Below are 22,973 nucleotides of genomic sequence, written 5' to 3'. Positions count from 1 at the left end.
TATAGCAGTCATTTAACCTAAATTAGGAGCATCTCTTTACCTGACTTAGAAAAGTGGTTAAATGTCAAGTAAATAGATATGGTAGTTGCAGTATAATAGGTCCTTGGGTAATGAGATAGACAGAGAAAAGCATTAGAGATTCGATTAAAACCAAAAAACATTGTAACAAGTAAACAAACAATAGGAAACCTGGGACTAATCATCTCATAACTAGGCTCTATCCTATAAGAGGGAGTCACTGGGGTAGTGATTCAACCAAAAGGGTTGAATGGCACCCAGTAGGTAACAATCTGAAATTTTAAAAACACAAAGTTTAAACAATAAACATTATATGACATAATTGTACATCATTTAGATTCTGTGGAGAACAAGAAAAAGGAAAAACCAACATGAAAACCTTAGTCTTTGCTTCCGAGGATACCTCCTCGGTGCGCTCTGATCCAGAATCCCTGTTTCCCAAGTCTTTAGGGAGGTTCAAGCCCTCTCTGACACTCAGCCATCTTAATTGGGAGGCCTCACTTTCAGCCATTATCAGGTTCAGTTGATGGTGCATTTTGTGCTGTTAGAGTGTCCCTTGATCTCTTCTTGGCTGTTTTCATCCAATGGGACCATTGGGGTTGTGGTTGTGTATTGTCTCCCTTTCGAGGAGTAGGCTTGGAGGGATCCAATGAGGGAAGTGAAGGAAGAGGATGGTAACATGTAAAAGCATATTTATGGAATATTCATTTTTTTTTATATTTATTCATCTTTATTTGGTTTTTGATACAGTGAAAAGTGAACAGTGAACAATACACTCAATTCTTATACATTGTATAACGTCCATCTGGACTATAATTTATCCCACAAATGTAGAGGAAAAAACAAAAATGGGTGTTTATACTGTCAACAGAGGAACAATAATGTACCGATATCCGCAATTGTATATGTAAGCCCAACCTACCAACCCAGGTAGGTGCTGTGCATAATTTGCACCGACTGACTTACTGGAAATCCTCCGTTGTCAAAACAGTCACTAAGTTACTAAGGTCGCCCAGGGTTCCTCTCCCCCCGGAGACCAGTAGGTAGCGCAGGAAAACGGATCTTATAGTTACAGGCCAACAAACATCCAACATGTGGGACGGCACTTAATGCTTCTAATTGGCAAAGTAACACAGACTCCCCTTAAACAGATTGTAGGCAAATACCTCATATGTTGTTGCTCCAGCGGTTTTCCTGTTGTCACACCGGACTGCAACGATGTATGCCAAACTGCGGAGGGAAGGCTGTCATCAATCCCCAGTTTTGCAGGCTGTTTCTTGTAGTCCGCCCGATCCACAGCTCACAGCCAAGAAATCAGTGCTCACTAGGGCCCAGAAGTGCACAATAACGAACAAGAGAACAGAAGCACCTGATACTGGCCGTTGGTATTTATAAGTGAATTTAATTCAAAGAACAGGGTATAACTTTACAAAGTACAGAGTAAACACAGGGCTCATGACCCTAGTAAAAACAATACAGAGGAGGTGAAAAATTATCGAGCTAGTGACAAAAAAGCGGCTAACGCGTTTCGGCGTGAGCCTTACTCATAGCCTCTTAAAACACAAATGAAATCTAGAAGATTAAAAGACCTAGCTCCTCATCTGATTGGTTGGCGGGACACACACCCTGCAACTTATTATCCAATCTAAGACTGCTAAACTAACTGTGTATACACACACACACACCCCCCACCCCCTATGAATGCACAATACTAGATAGAAACTAATCACTAATAGTAATGATAATAATTATTATTATTATAATAGTCTTCATCACTGAATAATCCAGACCAATATCAATGAACCGGAAAAGACTAGCCGGTTTATTCAACGTACCAAGACGCTGGTCGGATAGTGCCAAAATCCAGCCCTGCCGTACCGGAGATTCTCCGCTCCATTCACTGATGGAGTCCGAATCCAGGGCTCAAAGTGGGAGTGAACACACGATCTGATCAATTCTGATAGGATAGCACCTCGGAGCTTAGCCAGTAGTATCACTGAAACCCGCCTACATGCCATACGTCAACGCGGTGAGTAAACAAAGTAAGCGCAATAGACACAATCACATAGCCCCACTCTGCAGGGTGAGTGACGGAAAGTCCTATCAGAGACAAGACTATGTAGGGGGGCAAGAAGAGAGCAAAATGAGTACAGAACTACGAATGCAACGGACTCAACCTAAACATACAACCAAACAAAAGAAGTGAAATTATGGTCAATTACCCATCAATCTGCAGTCCACAACAATCCTATTCAGAGTGGGCAAAACTGTGGACCAAGTGCGGTCAATATTACACAAATCACATACAGAGATGAAATTGCAAATAAATGAAGGGTAAGAACATAGAACAATACAACTATGCAGACATGGCACAGATACATAAGGGGAGCCAGCAATCTCAACCCGTAAAATGTAACACTATCCAAAAATGTGTCATTCAAACCAAAAACTGCCAATGTTGCAAAGCCTATATATACCATACGAACCACTCCGAGTTGGAATGGAGATAAAACAGAAGAAAAATTACAGAAAACAGTTGTAATCACTTAAAGGGATCACGCAAGAGAGAGAAGAGGTGATGGGATATATACCCCCCCCTCTCCCTCTGGCAGTCCAAATATAGGTACCAAACCTAGCATAATCAAAAAGCCTAAATAAAAAGTACCAAATGTAAATACAGCACAACGGTGCCAATAATTATATTAAACCAGAACTTATTATAGACCAAAAATTTATTTAGACCAGAAATTTGTGCCAAAAATTTGTGCCAAAAAATTAGACCAAAAATTTATTTAGACCAAAAATTAATCAGGTCAAACTCAGAATTGAGGCCACTTGGAATCCTGGTCTTTAGCTTAAAGATCCAGAATGCCTCCTTTTCTCCAAGTTTATTTACCCTGTCTCCCTGGCCTTTTCTTAAGGGAACCTTATCAATAATGGTCCAGACAAAGGACCTTAGTGACTTATCATGAATCTCAACAAAGTGACTAACCAGGGGAGTCGTTTTGGAACCAATCCTGATGTCTGACATGTGTTCCTTAATACGAGTTCTGGCCTCTCGTGTTGAGAGTCCCACATACTGTAAGGAACATAAGCTGCAAGTGATGAGATATATAATGTAAGTTTGTCTACAATTCAGACAATATTTAATATTGAATCTCTCACCACTCGCCGTGGAAACAAACGTGTCCCCCACAGTAATCCTTTCACATGCCACACAGGTATGGTAATGGCATTTAAATACTCCCAAAGATGTCAACCAAGAGGACGTTTGATTGGGGAGTTCTCTCCAAATCTTGGTTGGGGCAACCATATTGCCTATAGTCTTATTTTTCCTATATGCAAATCTGATGCCCCTCTCCACTGTGTCAGTCAGCCCATCATCAGCCGACAAAAGGCCGAAATGTTTGTTCACTATCCGGCAGATTTCATCGTACTGCTTAGAGTAGTCAGTGATGAAAGACACCCTGTCACCAAATTTGTGTAACTCTGAACTGCCCCCCTTATTCCTCCTGCCTAGAGTCAGAAGTCTCTCCCTAGGGATCCTCTCTACATCTTTTCTTGCTCTCATAATCGTCGGTGAATCGTACTCTCTTTCTTTGAGCCTCAGAGCCAGGTCATCCGCCTGCTTCTCGTATGCAGTGCATAACGTACAATTTCTCTTGAGGCGGATGAACTGGCTTTTAGCCACACCCCTAAACACTCTTTTGGGGTGACAGCTCGAGGCGTGTAACAATGAATTCCCAGCTATGGGTTTTCGGAAAACCTCCGTACTGATGCCCTGGCCCTGCACACCCTCCAGTGTGATGTCCAGAAAGTTGACACGTTTATCCTGTACTTCAGAGGTAAAACTTAATCCACAGTCATTGTTATCCAGCCCAGCCACGAATTCTCCAAGTTGAGAATCGGTTCCTCCCCAAACAAATAGCAGGTCATCAATGTACCTGCCGTACCAAATGATGTTAGCTCTGAAAGGGTTTCGTTCCCCAAAGACGTGGGACAGTTCTCACCATCCCATGAAGATGTTAGCATAGGACGGGGCAAACTTTGCTCCCATGGCTGTCCCACGTCTCTGGAGATAGAATTGTCCCATGAACTCAAAATAATTGTGAGTGAGGAGGAACCGAGTTACTTCCACTACAAACTCCACAAACCGGGGTTTGCTACCAAAGTGCCTGTTCAGAAAGAAACGTACAGCTTCCACCCCCTTATCATGGGGGATGGAAGTGTACAAGGATTTAACATCTACAGTGAGCCATCTGTAGTTGGTCTCCCAAGTTAATTGACTCAACAGATTCAGGACATGTTTAGTGTCCGCCAGGTGACTCCATAGAGTACTCACCAGTGGTTGCAAAATATCATCAAGCCATTCCGACAGGTGTTCAAGTAATGATGGGTAATTGACCATAATTTCACTTCTTTTGTTTGGTTGTATGTTTAGGTTGAGTCCGTTGCATTCGTAGTTCTGTACTCATTTTGCTCTCTTCTTGCCCCCCTACATAGTCTTGTCTCTGATAGGACTTTCCGTCACTCACCCTGCAGAGTGGGGCTATGTGATTGTGTCTATCGCGCTTACTTTGTTTACTCACCGCGTTGACGTATGGCATGTAGGCGGGTTTCAGTGATACTACTGGCTAAGCTCCGAGGTGCTATCCTATCAGAATTGATCAGATCGTGTGTTCACTCCCACTTTGAGCCCTGGATTCGGACTCCATCAGTGAATGGAGCGGAGAATCTCCGGTACGGCAGGGCTGGATTTTGGCACTATCCGACCAGCGTCTTGGTACGTTGAATAAACCGGCTAGTCTTTTCCGGTTCATTGATATTGGTCTGGATTATTCAGTGATGAAGACTATTATAATAATAATAATTATTATCATTACTATTAGTGATTAGTTTCTATCTAGTATTGTGCATTCATAGGGGGTGGGGTGTGTGTGTGTTTGTGTGTGTGTATACACAGTTAGTTTAGCAGTCTTAGATTGGATAATAAGTTGCAGGGTGTGTGTCCCGCCAACCAATCAGATGAGGAGCTAGGTCTTTTAATCTTCTAGATTTCATTTGTGTTTTAAGAGGCTATGAGTAAGGCTCACGCCGAAACGCGTTAGCCGCTTTTTTGTCACTAGCTCGATAATTTTTCACCCCCTCTGTATTGTTTTTACTAGGGTCATGAGCCCTGTGTTTACTCTGTACTTTGTAAAGTTATACCCTGTTCTTTGAATTAAATTCACTTATAAATACCAACGGCCAGTATCAGGTGCTTCTGTTCTCTTGTTCGTTATTGTGCACTTCTGGGCCCTAGTGAGCACTGATTTCTTGGCTGTGAGCTGTGGATCGGGCGGACTACAAGAAACAGCCTGCAGAACTGGGGATTGATGACAGCCTTCCCTCCGCAGTTTGGCATACATCGTTGCAGTCCGGTGTGACAACAGGAAAACCGCTGGAGCAACAACATATGAGGTATTTGCCTACAATCTGTTTAAGGGGAGTCTGTGTTACTTTGCCAATTAGAAGCATTAAGTGCCGTCCCACATGTTGGATGTTTGTTGGCCTGTAACTATAAGATCCGTTTTCCTGCGCTACCTACTGGTCTCCGGGGGGAGAGGAACCCTGGGCGACCTTAGTAACTTAGTGACTGTTTTGACAACGGAGGATTTCCAGTAAGTCAGTCGGTGCAAATTATGCACAGCACCTACCTGGGTTGGTAGGTTGGGCTTACATATACAATTGCGGATATCGGTACATTATTGTTCCTCTGTTGACAGTATAAACACCCATTTTTGTTTTTTCCTCTACATTTGTGGAACATTTACGCCTGAGTGTGGGGTCTGGCCTGACTCCGGGTGTTTATACTTTACCGCCCAGATCCACAGCTATCATGGACAATGAGGGTATAACCAATACAGAGGGAGCCCCCACCTTGTTTGCACTTAGATCCGTGGAAGAGAGGGATTTGAATGCTAAGGATTGCTATAAAATTTTCTCAACCAATAAGAGGAATTACAACCTAATAACACTCTTTAAAGGAGTTGGAATTCTTGCTTCTGAAGGAAGACAAACTATTCTGGGATATCAATACCCTAAACAAATATCAGGAGCTGGGAATCATACCGAGGGGATTAAGATTAAACAAATATCCGACCTTTCTAATGGATGATAAAACCTTCATAGAATTGTGGAACAGTAAACTATCGGAATGTTCCTTCCAACTGATGAAAATAATCTGTGATTATAAACAGAAGGAATTAGAGGATGCAGCCAATAAAATTAAGGAGATACAAAAGGAGCTTAACACCCGAAGTGAGGATGTGAACTTTCTTAAGTTTAATGATACGCTACAACGGGTAGTGGCAGAGGCGAAAGCTCTACTTCTCCAAATAAAGCATAACAAGTACCTACGGGACCAACAGGACTACGACCAGAACAGGGTCTATATTTGGAACAAAAGGGATAGATCACTCCTCAGAAGGGAACAGAATAAGAATACCTTCCATCCTAACCAACAACGTGGTGGTCACAGACACAGAAGAAACAGAGGAAGGAGGGTCAATTTTTATGAGAGTGAGGGTGAATCAGAGGGTTCAGGATCAGGGTCAGGAGGTGAGGAACATCCACCTGTCCAGAGCACTAGACCCAAGGAAACCCTCCCCATCCTCAAAGTACCAACTCAACAATTTTTCTCCCAGACCAATTACAGAGAAGAACCTCCTAGTGACACGGGGTTAAGAGTGGACAATCGTGCTCGAGATCAAACACAGCTGGAACAGGTTTTTTCCATACCCCAAAAAACACCAGAAGGGGGGGGAGGAGGAAACCAAAGCACGAGCCAAGGCGCAGATCATCAGTACAAAGAACAGCGGAGATACCCACAGAGAAGGGGCAGAGGAAGAGGGAACTACAGGTTCTGAATGTCTGAAAAAAGGTGTGTTAGGGTTAGCGCTAAATTAAAGCTTAAAAAGGGTGTAAAGATAGATATTCTTTAAGAGTTATAAATATTTCTTATATAGTGATGTTCATAAAAACATTGTGTTTCATATTAAAAGTTTTAATGAGAATTAAAAATACAAATAAAGATGGATGCCGGCATCAATTCTATATGGATAGTTAAATACAATGTATACAAATGTAGCGTAATATTATAAAACAATTGACAGATATATCAAAATAATTAAAAGCAATTTAAACAGGTTTGAAATATTATACTTTAAAGGAAAAATAGCGATTATCACCGTGCATATAGGTGTTAGATATTTGCATTGATATTACCTTATATGCAGAGATTTGTGTATATTCGCTATTGCAATGGACCGGGACTCTCAGTGTTTAGTCCTGTATTGATTATGTTTTTTTGAAACAGTTTCTATTTGTCAGCAGTTCTCTCAAGAAAAAGAAAGGTCAAAGTTCCAACTTTAATTTTCACTGCCGTATGATGTCCGTGTCCTGATATTTGTGATGGCTTTGTGTGCGTATCATATACGCCGTATCGAATGTCAGCGTGACAGTGAAATCTCTATATTGTTGTGGGGAGATTTCTCCTTGTGGTTAGTTGCCTCCAAGTGGTTCCGGAGCAAAGTTGAAGAGAGGTAGATTGTTTACTGAGTCACCGCTGTCTTATTTCACAGCGTTAGTATATAAGAAGGATAGTGATCAGATCATGGGTTAGGAATTATACTTATGGAACTGCACATGCTTATGATTAGTTCAAAGTACCCAGCCTACTGCACTATATCCGACTTAAATGAAAGTATCCAAAAGTAACAATATTTCCAGTGAGCAAAGTTCTACGCGTTTCAGCCGCTTGGGCCTTTATCAAGATGCTCACCTGGGGGATTCACCTGGTTTAAAAATGTTGAGCTTTGTTCTGATTGGTGGTTATTTGATTGGTGCATATTGAATCGTTACATCGTATGAACTTTTAAAGTTTTTTTAGGGTACATTTAAAATAACTTATCAAGTTTCAAAAAATCATAATAATTAGTCTTATATAAAAGAAACAAATATAATTCACATTATGATATTTATTTACAACTTTTATCCCTATATTAATTATCCCTATATTAATTAGCGCTATTGTGGATATTTAACCCTTAATCTCTATAGTAAAGATGGCAATATTGCCTCTGAGATTCCACAGATATTGTTAGGAAATATAAGTATATATATATATATAGTGGGCCTAAAGAGATGTATATGTATAGAGGGTAATGTAAAATATATGTATATTGCAATATAAACGTATAAGAAATAAATAAAAAAAAAATAAAAAATAAAAAAATGTCATCAACCTTTCCAGCTATACCCCGGATACTCAGGAACTTGAAGTTCTCAGCCTTGGATTGACTTTTGTGCCTACAGCTGACTTTGATTTGTTCAGGACACTGCTTAACGTCAACAAGTTGATACGTGACCTGACCCTAAAGAAATTCTTTAAGATGTATCCCAGAAGAGGAGATGTTGATGAGAGTCACGATGCCATTCATCTTGGGGTAGACTCCAGGCCCTCAGGTAACCTTAGGGACAATTCTCTAAATTTCCAGGAATTTTGTGACATTGGAACATTGGAATCTCTCTCAGAAGGTGGGGATAATTACCCCACTGCCAACATTGGATTACCTTCATTTAAGGAAAAATCTAACTTTTATCCTATCCAATGTAGAGGTAGCCTTCTGGAGAAATTCCAAAATAGAATAGAGGAGGACCTCACTTGCCTATACTATAAATCAGTGAGAGGAGAACAGAGTAACATGACTAGGAAACAAAAAATAGCACTGGAGAAGCTTAGTAAGAATGAAGGGATTATAATTAGGGCCGCTGATAAGGGTGGTCTTATATAAAAGAAACACATATAATTCACATTATGATATTTATTTACAACTTTTATCCCTATATTAATTATCCCTATATTAATTAGCGCTATTGTGGATATTTAACCCTTAATCTCTATAGTAAAGATGGCAATATTGCCTCTGAGATTCCACAGATATTGTTAGGAAATATAAGTATATATATATATATAGTGGGCCTAAAGAGATGTATATGTATAGAGGGTAATGTAAAATATATGTATATTGCAATATAAACGTATAAGAAATAAATAAAAAAAAAATAAAAAATAAAAAAATGTCATCAACCTTTCCAGCTATACCCCGGATACTCAGGAACTTGAAGTTCTCAGCCTTGGATTGACTTTTGTGCCTACAGCTGACTTTGATTTGTTCAGGACACTGCTTAACGTCAACAAGTTGATACGTGACCTGACCCTAAAGAAATTCTTTAAGATGTATCCCAGAAGAGGAGATGTTGATGAGAGTCACGATGCCATTCATCTTGGGGTAGACTCCAGGCCCTCAGGTAACCTTAGGGACAATTCTCTAAATTTCCAGGAATTTTGTGACATTGGAACATTGGAATCTCTCTCAGAAGGTGGGGATAATTACCCCACTGCCAACATTGGATTACCTTCATTTAAGGAAAAATCTAACTTTTATCCTATCCAATGTAGAGGTAGCCTTCTGGAGAAATTCCAAAATAGAATAGAGGAGGACCTCACTTGCCTATACTATAAATCAGTGAGAGGAGAACAGAGTAACATGACTAGGAAACAAAAAATAGCACTGGAGAAGCTTAGTAAGAATGAAGGGATTATAATTAGGGCCGCTGATAAGGGTGGTCTTATATAAAAGAAACACATATAATTCACATTATGATATTTATTTACAACTTTTATCCCTATATTAATTATCCCTATATTAATTAGCGCTATTGTGGATATTTAACCCTTAATCTCTATAGTAAAGATGGCAATATTGCCTCTGAGATTCCACAGATATTGTTAGGAAATATAAGTATATATATATATATAGTGGGCCTAAAGAGATGTATATGTATAGAGGGTAATGTAAAATATATGTATATTGCAATATAAACGTATAAGAAATAAATAAAAAAAAAATAAAAAATAAAAAAATGTCATCAACCTTTCCAGCTATACCCCGGATACTCAGGAACTTGAAGTTCTCAGCCTTGGATTGACTTTTGTGCCTACAGCTGACTTTGATTTGTTCAGGACACTGCTTAACGTCAACAAGTTGATACGTGACCTGACCCTAAAGAAATTCTTTAAGATGTATCCCAGAAGAGGAGATGTTGATGAGAGTCACGATGCCATTCATCTTGGGGTAGACTCCAGGCCCTCAGGTAACCTTAGGGACAATTCTCTAAATTTCCAGGAATTTTGTGACATTGGAACATTGGAATCTCTCTCAGAAGGTGGGGATAATTACCCCACTGCCAACATTGGATTACCTTCATTTAAGGAAAAATCTAACTTTTATCCTATCCAATGTAGAGGTAGCCTTCTGGAGAAATTCCAAAATAGAATAGAGGAGGACCTCACTTGCCTATACTATAAATCAGTGAGAGGAGAACAGAGTAACATGACTAGGAAACAAAAAATAGCACTGGAGAAGCTTAGTAAGAATGAAGGGATTATAATTAGGGCCGCTGATAAGGGTGGTCTTATATAAAAGAAACACATATAATTCACATTATGATATTTATTTACAACTTTTATCCCTATATTAATTATCCCTATATTAATTAGCGCTATTGTGGATATTTAACCCTTAATCTCTATAGTAAAGATGGCAATATTGCCTCTGAGATTCCACAGATATTGTTAGGAAATATAAGTATATATATATATATAGTGGGCCTAAAGAGATGTATATGTATAGAGGGTAATGTAAAATATATGTATATTGCAATATAAACGTATAAGAAATAAAAAACAAAAAAAAAAAAAAAAACATATAAGACATGTGAAAATTAATAAATTATATATACATATATCTGAATGTAATGATGTATGTATATATAATAATTTATTTAATTATATTGGCGATCAGGAGAGTGTTAAATAATGTGTCAGGATGCTAATATCGCCATCCTTTTTAAGACGATGTTGGTTTGAATATATAGATATTACATGTATATATAAAAAATTCATAAATAAGAAAAATTTAAAAAATGTTTTTTTATAGTATATAAAACATTATTAGAAATATATAAAAATATATAAAAATATAATTGTCAATTTATATACATGTATTATATTTGCCCATGTATAATCTCTAAGTTTAGTACAGTAACATATCGCGGAGGGATTATTATATGATGGTGGGATTTGAATTTCCACTATTCAACTATTTTTCATGTATTTGAACTTTACTGTCTATTAGAATAGACCATTCAGATCCAATTCTGAGTTTAATCCAGAGGGGTTTTTAAAATTAAAAATGTATTCAGCTTCTTTTTTACATAGTAATGTCGTGATGTTGCCTCCTCTAATTCCTAGATTAAGTTTTTTAACCCCCCAATATTTAAAATCTTTAAGATTCCCTGAATGTATTTCTTTAAAGTGAGAATAGAGTTTAGTTTCTTCTGATCCGTGTTCAATTTTTAGGATATGTTCCCTTATTCGGTCACGAAATGTTCTACTAGTCTGTCCGAAATATAATAGATTACAAGAACATTTTATGCAATACACTATATTGTTATCTGCACATCTTAGAGTTTGTGTAATTTTAACACTGTATTTGTTATTTGAAGAATTAATTTCTTTAGTTTTTGTACTGTATGTACATGCTTTGCATGTGTTGCATGGGAAATAGCCTCTTAATACGTTACCTTTAAGATCTCTATCTTTTATTATTTTTCTTTCCTTGAACTCACTAGGTGACAGTAAACTTTTAAGGTTTTTTGCTTTTTTAAAAATTATATCTGGCTGGGCTTTCACTTTTTCACCTAATATTCTATCTTCTTTTATTAAGTGCCAGTGTTTTTGGAGGATTCTTTTAATTTCCATATGTTGGGTACTATATTCTGTTATGAATGGAATGAATAAGTTGTCTGTATTAAAATCCTGGTTTTTCTTTTTATTTTTTGATTTTAGTAATGTATTTCTATCTAATTGTTCTACTTTTAGTTTAGTTTTCTCTATTGTTTTTGCATTATATCCTTTTTCTATGAACTTTTTAGTTAATATTTGTGATTGGGTTTCGTAATTATCTATATCTGAGCAGTTTTTTTTTATTCTCATGAACTGACCTTTAGGGATATTTGATTTCCATGAATTTAGATGACAACTTTCATGATGTATATAGTTGTTGGCATCTGTGCTTTTAAAATAGGTTTGAGTATGAATTTTATTGGATATAATGTTCAATTCAATATCTAAGAAATTTATTTTTTGTTTACTGTATTCATGAGAAAATGTAATACCCATGTCATTTGAATTAATATCCTCTATAAATGATTCTAAAAGTTCTGTGTCTCCTCGCCATATGATAAATATGTCGTCTATATACCTGCAATAGTGCACAAGGTTCGCCCCCCATGGGCTATTGTATATATTTAATTCTTCAAATAGTCCCATAAATAGATTGGCGTAACTGGGGGCGAACCTTGTGCCCATTGCAGTTCCTTTTATTTGTAGGAAGATATCATTTTTGAAAAGAAAACTATTATTATGAAGGATAAAATTAATACAATCAAGAATAAATTTATTTTGTAGAATGGGGAGTTCTTTGTCTCTGTCTAGGTATGTTTGTATAGCTTCTAACCCTATATTATGTGATATATTGGTGTAAAGCGAACTCACATCGCATGTTACAAGGGTGAAATTTTCTTGCCATTCTATATTTTCAATTTGATTTAAGAACTGTGTGGAATCTCGTAAATATGCTGGTAATTTGCTGACATATGTCTGTAAGAAAAAATCTATGTATTGAGAGAGATTTGATTTAAGTGACTCTATTCCTGAGATGATGGGACGTCCTGGGGGTTTTTGTAAATGTTTGTGAATCTTTGGTAAAAAGTAAAATGTTGGTGTCTTTGGATGTGTGATGGTTATGAATTCTAATTCTGAATTATTTAGTATTCCTTTTTCGTTAGCCTCTTTTAGTAGACTTTCTAGTTTTATTTTTTGGTGTTTGAGTGGATTCTGTTTAAGTTGTGTGTAGGTAGTGGTATCTTTTAACAGTCTATATGATTCGCTGATGTAGTAGTCTGTATCCATTATAACAATACCGCCACCCTTGTCGGCGGGCTTTATTGTTATGTCTTTATTATTCTGTAATTCTTTGAGTGTATTTAATTCTTTGTTGGTTAGATTTTTTTTAAAAGGACGAGTTTGGTCTAAAAGATCTAAATCTTTTTTTATGTTTTCTTCAAATAATTTTATATGTTCGCTTTTCTCTTGTATGGGAAAAAAACTTGATTTAGCCTTCATATTTCTGTGAATATATTGACTATTAGTATATGTAGTTTTATCCTGTATAGGATTTTTTAGAAAATATCTTTTTAATGTTAGCTTGCGGATATATTGGTTAATGTTGATCAAAGTTTCGAATTTGTTAAGCTTGCATGAAGGTGCAAACGTTAGCCCTTTATTAAGTACTTTAGCCTGTGTATCATTAATATTGCATTTACTGAGATTAAATATTCCTGAGGGTTTGGTGTCTATTTTTACGTCCTTTGTGTTTTGTTGTCTGGTTCCTCTCCCTCTTCTACCTCTAACCTTCTTTTTCCCAACTGATTTCTTTGGGGTTTTCCTATTTCCATAAAATCTCTGGATGTCCCTGCCTGAGCAGGGGGCTGCTCTAAAAAATGTGGATTCTGGATAGAGTTCTCCTTATTTGGAAAGGTGGGTGGTCTATTATCTGAAAAAGTCCTATTTCTATTTGAACGGGGTGTGTCTTGTAGAGGGTAAAATCTGTTCTGTAATGGTACTCTCCAATTTTGATTTTGATTATATGATTCATTATAATGTGGTTTGTTGTGTTCTTTATTTCGATTTGTGTTATATGTGTTCTGATGATAGTATGGTTGTTTTTCAAATGAAGTGTTGGTTCTATAGGTATTCTGAAAAGTATCATTATAATGTGTTCCTCTATTTGTCCAATTTGATTCTCTTACTTCTTCTGGATATCTGTTATGATCATAATTGGGTCTGTTATATTGTTCTCTATATCCCTCTTGTTGTCTATAATGATATTGGCTCGGTTTATTATGGAAATTCTTATATCCTGTTTGTTTATACCCACTTTTGTTATAGTTATTATAATTATAATTATATTCTTCTGTATTTTGATTCTCTCTTTTATAATTTTGTTTGGCTTTAAAGCTATAATTATAATTGTCATTTCTATTATTAGAGTATTGTTGTTTTCTGTTTGAAGTTTGATGATTAGAGGTAGTATGTCTATTTTCCATTACAGAAGTGTGTATGTTTTTTCCTTTACTAAAAATTTGTGCTAGTTCTTTTCTATTGTTATGTGTTACAGTATTATCATCCATTATTCCAGTGTCATTTATTGTGGTTTTGTTTTCCACATCTGAAATGGTCTCATCATTTCTATAATCAGATATATCCCTATTTAGTTTGGAGTTTTTCTGGGTTATGATGTTACTTTTAAGTTCAGAGATTCTTTTAATTATTTCAGATTGAGTATACTTATGTTCTTCATTTAATTCAATGTTGCTGAGTTTATTTTTAGAATTTTCTATTTCTTTTTTTGTATCATTAAGTTGTATATTCCTTGCTTTAATAATTATTTTCATTAATGTTAGTGAGGCTGTTTCAAGGGTTTCAAACCACTCTTTCGATAATTGGTCAGGTAATGAAAAAGTGCAGTTCTTTTTTAATCTAAGTCCTCTTGGTACAATTTTTAAATCTATATAGTTTTGTATGTATTTGGTTTCTAGGGTAAGTTTAATTTCTTTCTGGAGTGAGTCTTCTAGAATAGAATGTATGTCATCTGTATTTAGATTCTGAAGAGTATTTTCTATTTCTAATTGGCTGTTGTTGGATATGTTTTTTAGCATAAGATCTCTATGGGCAAATATATCCATGTTTTTAATCTTAATTCTGGAATTGTCTCCAATAGTTCACAATTTAAAATTTCATATATAGAAAAACAATTTATAATGTAAAAAAACTTTTTATAAAAAATCTAAATTTATATAAATATTCCAATGTAAAAAATGTGAATAGATTTGAATAAAGTGACTAAATTTTAATTCTGTTGGGAATATTAGAAAAAGTAAATAAAGAACTTCTAAGTGTATGAGTCTTAACTAAAATTTTTAATATTGTGAATTATCTGTGAAATATATCTTTATTTAGATTCGTTCGTGATAGATAGTGTGTAGTGATTACTATCAATTTTATAAGTCAGTGTCTTAAAAAATGGTGTGATAGTGTTTAGGCCAATGTGAGGCTATACTATGTAATTCTAATTCGGCTAATCGTGATATATAGTGTTATATAGTGTATGTAGTTCAATTTCGGCTAATCGTGATATATAATATATCTATATTTATAGATGTTTATATAGTAAATCTATATTTATAGATGTATAAGTGAGTGGATCTAGAAATATGGAGGTTATTCAAAATGAAAGTTTGGGTTTATATTTAAAGATACTATACTCAAAATACCCTTAAACTTAACCCAGTGTTTATGATTAGACCTCCTGACTAATCAAAAAAAGAATTTATGAAAAAAGGTGTGTTAGGGTTAGCGCTAAATTAAAGCTTAAAAAGGGTGTAAAGATAGATATTCTTTAAGAGTTATAAATATTTCTTATATAGTGATGTTCATAAAAACATTGTGTTTCATATTAAAAGTTTTAATGAGAATTAAAAATACAAATAAAGATGGATGCCGGCATCAATTCTATATGGATAGTTAAATACAATGTATACAAATGTAGCGTAATATTATAAAACAATTGACAGATATATCAAAATAATTAAAAGCAATTTAAACAGGTTTGAAATATTATACTTTAAAGGAAAAATAGCGATTATCACCGTGCATATAGGTGTTAGATATTTGCATTGATATTACCTTATATGCAGAGATTTGTGTATATTCGCTATTGCAATGGACCGGGACTCTCAGTGTTTAGTCCTGTATTGATTATGTTTTTTTGAAACAGTTTCTATTTGTCGGCAGTTCTCTCAAGAAAAAGAAAGGTCAAAGTTCCAACTTTAATTTTCACTGCCGTATGATGTCCGTGTCCTGATATTTGTGATGGCTTTGTGTGCGTATCATATACGCCGTATCGAATGTCAGCGTGACAGTGAAATCTCTATATTGTTGTGGGGAGATTTCTCCTTGTGGTTAGTTGCCTCCAAGTGGTTCCGGAGCAAAGTTGAAGAGAGGTAGATTGTTTACTGAGTCACCGCTGTCTTATTTCACAGCGTTAGTATATAAGAAGGATAGTGATCAGATCATGGGTTAGGAATTATACTTATGGAACTGCACATGCTTATGATTAGTTCAAAGTACCCAGCCTACTGCACTATATCCGACTTAAATGAAAGTATCCAAAAGTAACAATATTTCCAGTGAGCAAAGTTCTACGCGTTTCAGCCGCTTGGGCCTTTATCAAGATGCTCACCTGGGGGATTCACCTGGTTTAAAAATGTTGAGCTTTGTTCTGATTGGTGGTTATTTGATTGGTGCATATTGAATCGTTACATCGTATGAACTTTTAAAGTTTTTTTAGGGTACATTTAAAATAACTTATCAAGTTTCAAAAAATCATAATAATTAGTCTTATATAAAAGAAACACATATAATTCACATTATGATATTTATTTACAACTTTTATCCCTATATTAATTATCCCTATATTAATTAGCGCTATTGTGGATATTTAACCCTTAATCTCTATAGTAAAGATGGCAATATTGCCTCTGAGATTCCACAGATATTGTTAGGAAATATAAGTATATATATATATATAGTGGGCCTAAAGAGATGTATATGTATAGAGGGTAATGTAAAATATATGTATATTGCAATATAAACGTATAAGAAATAAATAAAAAAAAAATAAAAAATAAAAAAATGTCATCAACCTTTCCAGCTATACCCCGGATACTCAGGAACTTGAAGTTCTCAGCCTTGGATTGACTTTTGTGCCTACAGCTGACTTTGATTTGTTCAGGACACTGCTTAACGTCAACAAGTTGATACGTGACCTGACCCTAAAGAAATTCTTTAAGATGTATCCCAGAAGAGGAGATGTTGATGAGAGTCACGATGCCATTCATCTTGGGGTAGACTCCAGGCCCTCAGGTAACCTTAGGGACAATTCTCTAAATTTCCAGGAATTTTGTGACATTGGAACATTGGAATCTCTCTCAGAAGGTGGGGATAATTACCCCACTGCCAACATTGGATTACCTTCATTTAAGGAAAAATCTAACTTTTATCCTATCCAATGTAGAGGTAGCCTTCTGAAGAAATTCCAAAATAGAATAGAGGAGGACCTCACTTGCCTATACTATAAATCAGTGAGAGGAGAACAGAGTAACATGACTAGGAAACAAAAAATAGCACTGGAGAAGCTTAGTAAGAATGAAGGGATTATAATTAGGGCCGCTGATAAGGGTGGCACTATAGTTTTGCAGAATAGAGAGGATTTAATTTTTGAGGCCATGAGACAACTTACCAGCATGGAAGACTATGTGGTGCTGCCAGGTGACCCCACTAGAGCATACCGGTCACAATTGGCCTCCCTTGTAGATGATGGGGTGGAAGGTGGGTTTATTGACCCTGACACTAAGGAATACCTTCTTGTTTCTAACCCCACAATTGCTACTTTTAACCATCTACCAAAGGTTCACAAATCTTTGGTGGATGTACGGGGGAGACCAATTGTGAACGGTATCGGGTCATTACTTGAACACCTGTCGGAATGGCTTGATGATATTTTGCAACCACTGGTGAGTACTCTATGGAGTCACCTGGCGGACACTAAACATGTCCTGAATCTGTTGAGTCAATTAACTTGGGAGACCAACTACAGATGGCTCACTGTAGATGTTAAATCCTTGTACACTTCCATCCCCCATGATAAGGGGGTGGAAGCTGTACGTTTCTTTCTGAACAGGCACTTTGGTAGCAAACCCCGGTTTGTGGAGTTTGTAGTGGAAGTAACTCGGTTCCTCCTCACTCACAATTATTTTGAGTTCATGGGACAATTCTATCTCCAGAGACGTGGGACAGCCATGGGAGCAAAGTTTGCCCCGTCCTATGCTAACATCTTCATGGGATGGTGGGAACTGTCCCACGTCTTTGGGGAACGAAACCCTTTCAGAGCTAACATCATTTGGTACGGCAGGTACATTGATGACCTGCTATTTGTCTGGGGAGGAACCGATTCTCAACTTGGAGAATTCGTGGCTGGGCTGGATAACAATGACTGTGGATTAAGTTTTACCTCTGAAGTACAGGATAAACGTGTCAACTTTCTGGACATCACACTGGAGGGTGTGCAGGGCCAGGGCATCAGTACGGAGGTTTTTCCGAAAACCCATAGCTGGGAATTCATTGTTACACGCCTCGAGCTGTCACCCCAAAAGAGTGTTTAGGGGTGTGGCTAAAAGCCAGTTCATCCGCCTCAAGAGAAATTGTACGTTATGCACTGCATACGAGAAGCAGGCGGATGACCTGGCTCTGAGGCTCAAAGAAAGAGGGTACGATTCACCGACGATTATGAGAGCAAGAAAAGATGTAGAGAGGATCCCTAGGGAGAGACTTCTGACTCTAGGCAGGAGGAATAAGGGGGGCAGTTCAGAGTTATACAAATTTGGTGACAGGGTGTCTTTCATCACTGACTACTCTAAGCAGTACGATGAAATCTGCCGGATAGTGAACAAACATTTCGGCCTTTTGTCGGCTGATGATGGGCTGACTGACACAGTGGAGAGGGGCATCAGATTTGCATATAGGAAAAATAAGACTAGGCAATATGGTTGCCCCAACCAAGATTTGGAGAGAACTCCCCAATCAAACGTCCTCTTGGTTGACATCTTTGGGAGTATTTAAATGCCATTACCATACCTGTGTGGCATGTGAAAGGATTACTGTGGGGGACACGTTTGTTTCCACGGCGAGTGGTGAGAGATTCAATATTAAATATTGTCTGAATTGTAGACAAACTTACATTATATATCTCATCACTTGCAGCTTATGTTCCTTACAGTATGTGGGACTCTCAACACGAGAGGCCAGAACTCGTATTAAGGAACACATGTCAGACATCAGGATTGGTTCCAAAACGACTCCCCTGGTTAGTCACTTTGTTGAGATTCATGATAAGTCACTAAGGTCCTTTGTCTGGACCATTATTGATAAGGTTCCCTTAAGAAAAGGCCAGGGAGACAGGGTAAATAAACTTGGAGAAAAGGAGGCATTCTGGATCTTTAAGCTAAAGACCAGGATTCCAAGTGGCCTCAATTCGGAGTTTGACCTGATTAATTTTTGGTCTAAATAAATTTTTGGTCTAATTTTTTGGCACAAATTTTTGGCACAAATTTCTGGTCTAAATAAATGTTTGGTCTATAATAAGTTCTGGTTTAATATAATTATTGGCACCGTTGTGCTGTATTTACATTTGGTACTTTTTATTTAGGCTTTTTGATTATGCTAGGTTTGGTACCTATATTTGGACTGCCAGAGGGAGAGGGGGGGGGGGTATATATCCCATCACCTCTTCTCTCTCTTGCGTGATCCCTTTAAGTGATTACAACTGTTTTCTGTAATTTTTCTTCTGTTTTATCTCCATTCCAACTCGGAGTGGTTCGTATGGTATATATAGGCTTTGCAACATTGGCAGTTTTTGGTTTGAATGACACATTTTTGGATAGTGTTACATTTTACGGGTTGAGATTGCTGGCTCCCCTTATGTATCTGTGCCATGTCTGCATAGTTGTATTGTTCTATGTTCTTACCCTTCATTTATTTGCAATTTCATCTCTGTGAGGCCTAGATTTGGAGTTCGGCGGTAAAAGGGCTGTTAACGCTCCGCGGGCTTTTTTCTGGCCGCACCATAAAATTAACTCTGGTATCGAGAGTTCAAACAAATGCTGCGTTAGGCTCCAAAAAAGGAGCGTAGAGCATTTTTACCGCAAAAGCAACTCTCGATACCAGAGTTGCTTACGGACGCGGCCGGCCTCAAAAACGTGCTCGTGCACGATTCCCCCATAGGAAACAATGGGGCTGTTTGAGCTGAAAAAAAACCTAACACCTGCAAAAAAGCAGCGTTCAGCTCCTAACGCAGCCCCATTGTTTGCTATGGGGAAACACTTCCTACGTCTGCACCTAACACTCTAACATGTACCCCGAGTCTAAACACCCCTAGCCTTACACTTATTAACCCCTAATCTGCCGCCCCCGCTATCGCTGACCCCTGCATATTTTTTTAAACCCCTAATCTGCCGCTCCGTAAACCGCCGCCACCTACGTTATCCCTATGTACCCCTAATCTGCTACCCCTAACACCGCCGACCCCTATATTATATTTATTAACCCCTAACCTGCCCCCCACAACGTCGCCGACACCTGCCTACACTTATTAACCCCTAATCTGCCGAGCGGACCTGAGCGCTACTATAATAAAGTTATTAACCCCTAATCCGCCTCACTAACCCTATCATAAATAGTATTAACCCCTAATCTGCCCTCCCTAACATCGCCGACACCTAACTTCAATTATTAACCCCTAATCTTCCGATCGGAGCTCACCGCTATTCTAATAAATGGATTAACCCCTAAAGCTAAGTCTAACCCTAACACTAACACCCCCCTAAGTTAAATATAATATTTATCTAACGAAATAAATTAACTCTTATTAAATAACTTATTCCTATTTAAAGCTAAATACTTACCTGTAAAATAAATCCTAATATAGCTACAATATAAATTATAATTATATTATAGCTATTTTAGGATTAATATTTATTTTACAGGCAACTTTGTTATTATTTTAACCAGGTAAAATAGCTATTAAATAGTTAAGAACTATTTAATAGTTACCTAGTTAAAATAATAACAAATTTACCTGTAAAATAAATCCTAACCTAAGTTATAATTAAACCTAACACTACCCTATCAATAAAATAATTAAATAAACTACCTACAATTACCTACAATTAACCTAACACTACACTATCAATAAATTAATTAAACACAATTCCTACAAATAAATACAATTAAATAAACTAGCTAAAGTACAAAAAATAAAAAAGAACTAAGTTACAGAAAATAAAAAAATATTTACAAACATAAGAAAAATATTACAACAATTTTAAACTAATTACACCTACTCTAAGCCCCCTAATAAAATAACAAAGCCCCCCAAAAGAAAAAATTCCCTACCCTATTCTAAATTAAAAAAGTTACAAGCTCTTTTACCTTACCAGCCCTGAACAGGGCCCTTTGCGGGGCATGCCCCAAGAATTTCAGCTCTTTTGCCTGTAAAAAAAAACATACAATACCCCCCCCCCAACATTACAACCCACCACCCACATACCCCTAATCTAACCCAAACCCCCCTTAAATAAACCTAACACTAAGCCCCTGAAGATCTTCCTACCTTGTCTTCACCGTCCAGGTATCACCGATCCGTCCTGGCTCCAAGATCTTCATCCAACCCAAGCGGGGGTTGGCGATCCATAATCCGGTCCAGAAGAGGCTCCAAAGTCTTCCTCCTATCCGGCAAGAAGAGGACATCCGGACCGGCAAACATCTTCTCCAAGCGGCATCTTCGATCTTCTTCCATCCGGAGCGAAGCGGCAGGATCCTGAAGACCTCCAGCGCGGAACATCCATCCGGACCGACGACTGAACGACGAATGACTGTTCCTTTAAGGGACGTCATCCAAGATGGCGTCCCTCGAATTCCGATTGGCTGATAGGATTCTATCAGCCAATCGGAATTAAGGTAGGAATTTTCTGATTGGCTGATGGAATCAGCCAATCAGAATCAAGTTCAATCCGATTGGCTGATCCAATCAGCCAATCAGATTGAGCTCGCATTCTATTGGCTGTTCCGATCAGCCAATAGAATGCGAGCTCAATCTGATTGGCTGATTGGATCGGCCAATCGGATTGAACTAGATTCTGATTGGCTGATTCCATCAGCCAATCAGAAAATTCCTACCTTAATTCCGATTGGCTGATAGAATCCTATCAGCCAATCGGAATTCGAGGGACGCCATCTTGGATGACGTCCCTTAAAGGAACAGTCATTCGTCGTTCAGTCGTCGGTCCGGATGGATGTTCCGCGCTGGAGGTCTTCAGGATCCTGCCGCTTCGCTCCGGATGGAAGAAGATCGAAGATGCCGCTTGGAGAAGATGTTTGCCGGTCCGGATGTCCTCTTCTTGCCGGATAGGAGGAAGACTTTGGAGCCTCTTCTGGACCGGATTATGGATCGTTAACCCCCGCTTGGGTTGGATGAAGATCTTGGAGCCAGGACGGATCGGTGATACCTGGATGGTGAAGACAAGGTAGGAAGATCTTCAGGGGCTTAGTGTTAGGTTTATTTAAGGGGGGTTTGGGTTAGATTAGGGGTATGTGGGTGGTGGGTTGTAATGTTGGGGGGGGGGGTATTGTATGTTTTTTTTTACAGGCAAAAGAGCTGAAATTCTTGGGGCATGCCCTGCAAAGGGCCCTGTTCAGGGCTGGTAAGGTAAAAGAGCTTGTAACTTTTTTAATTTAGAATAGGGTAGGGAATTTTTTCTTTTGGGGGGCTTTGTTATTTTATTAGGGGGCTTAGAGTAGGTGTAATTAGTTTAAAATTGTTGTAATATTTTTCTTATGTTTGTAAATATTTTTTTATTTTCTGTAACTTAGTTCTTTTTTATTTTTTGTACTTTAGCTAGTTTATTTAATTGTATTTATTTGTAGGAATTGTGTTTAATTAATTTATTGATAGTGTAGTGTTAGGTTAATTGTAGGTAATTGTAGGTAGTTTATTTAATTATTTTATTGATAGGGTAGTGTTAGGTTTAATTATAACTTAGGTTAGGATTTCCAAAAATGTTGCAGCGCAAAAATTAAACTGATATAGGGTACACTCTACCTATTAGATACC

Source organism: Bombina bombina, chromosome 10 (genome assembly GCF_027579735.1).
Source record: "Bombina bombina isolate aBomBom1 chromosome 10, aBomBom1.pri, whole genome shotgun sequence".
Taxonomy (NCBI): Eukaryota; Metazoa; Chordata; class Amphibia; order Anura; family Bombinatoridae; genus Bombina; species Bombina bombina.
This window is presented reverse-complemented; position numbering follows the sequence as displayed.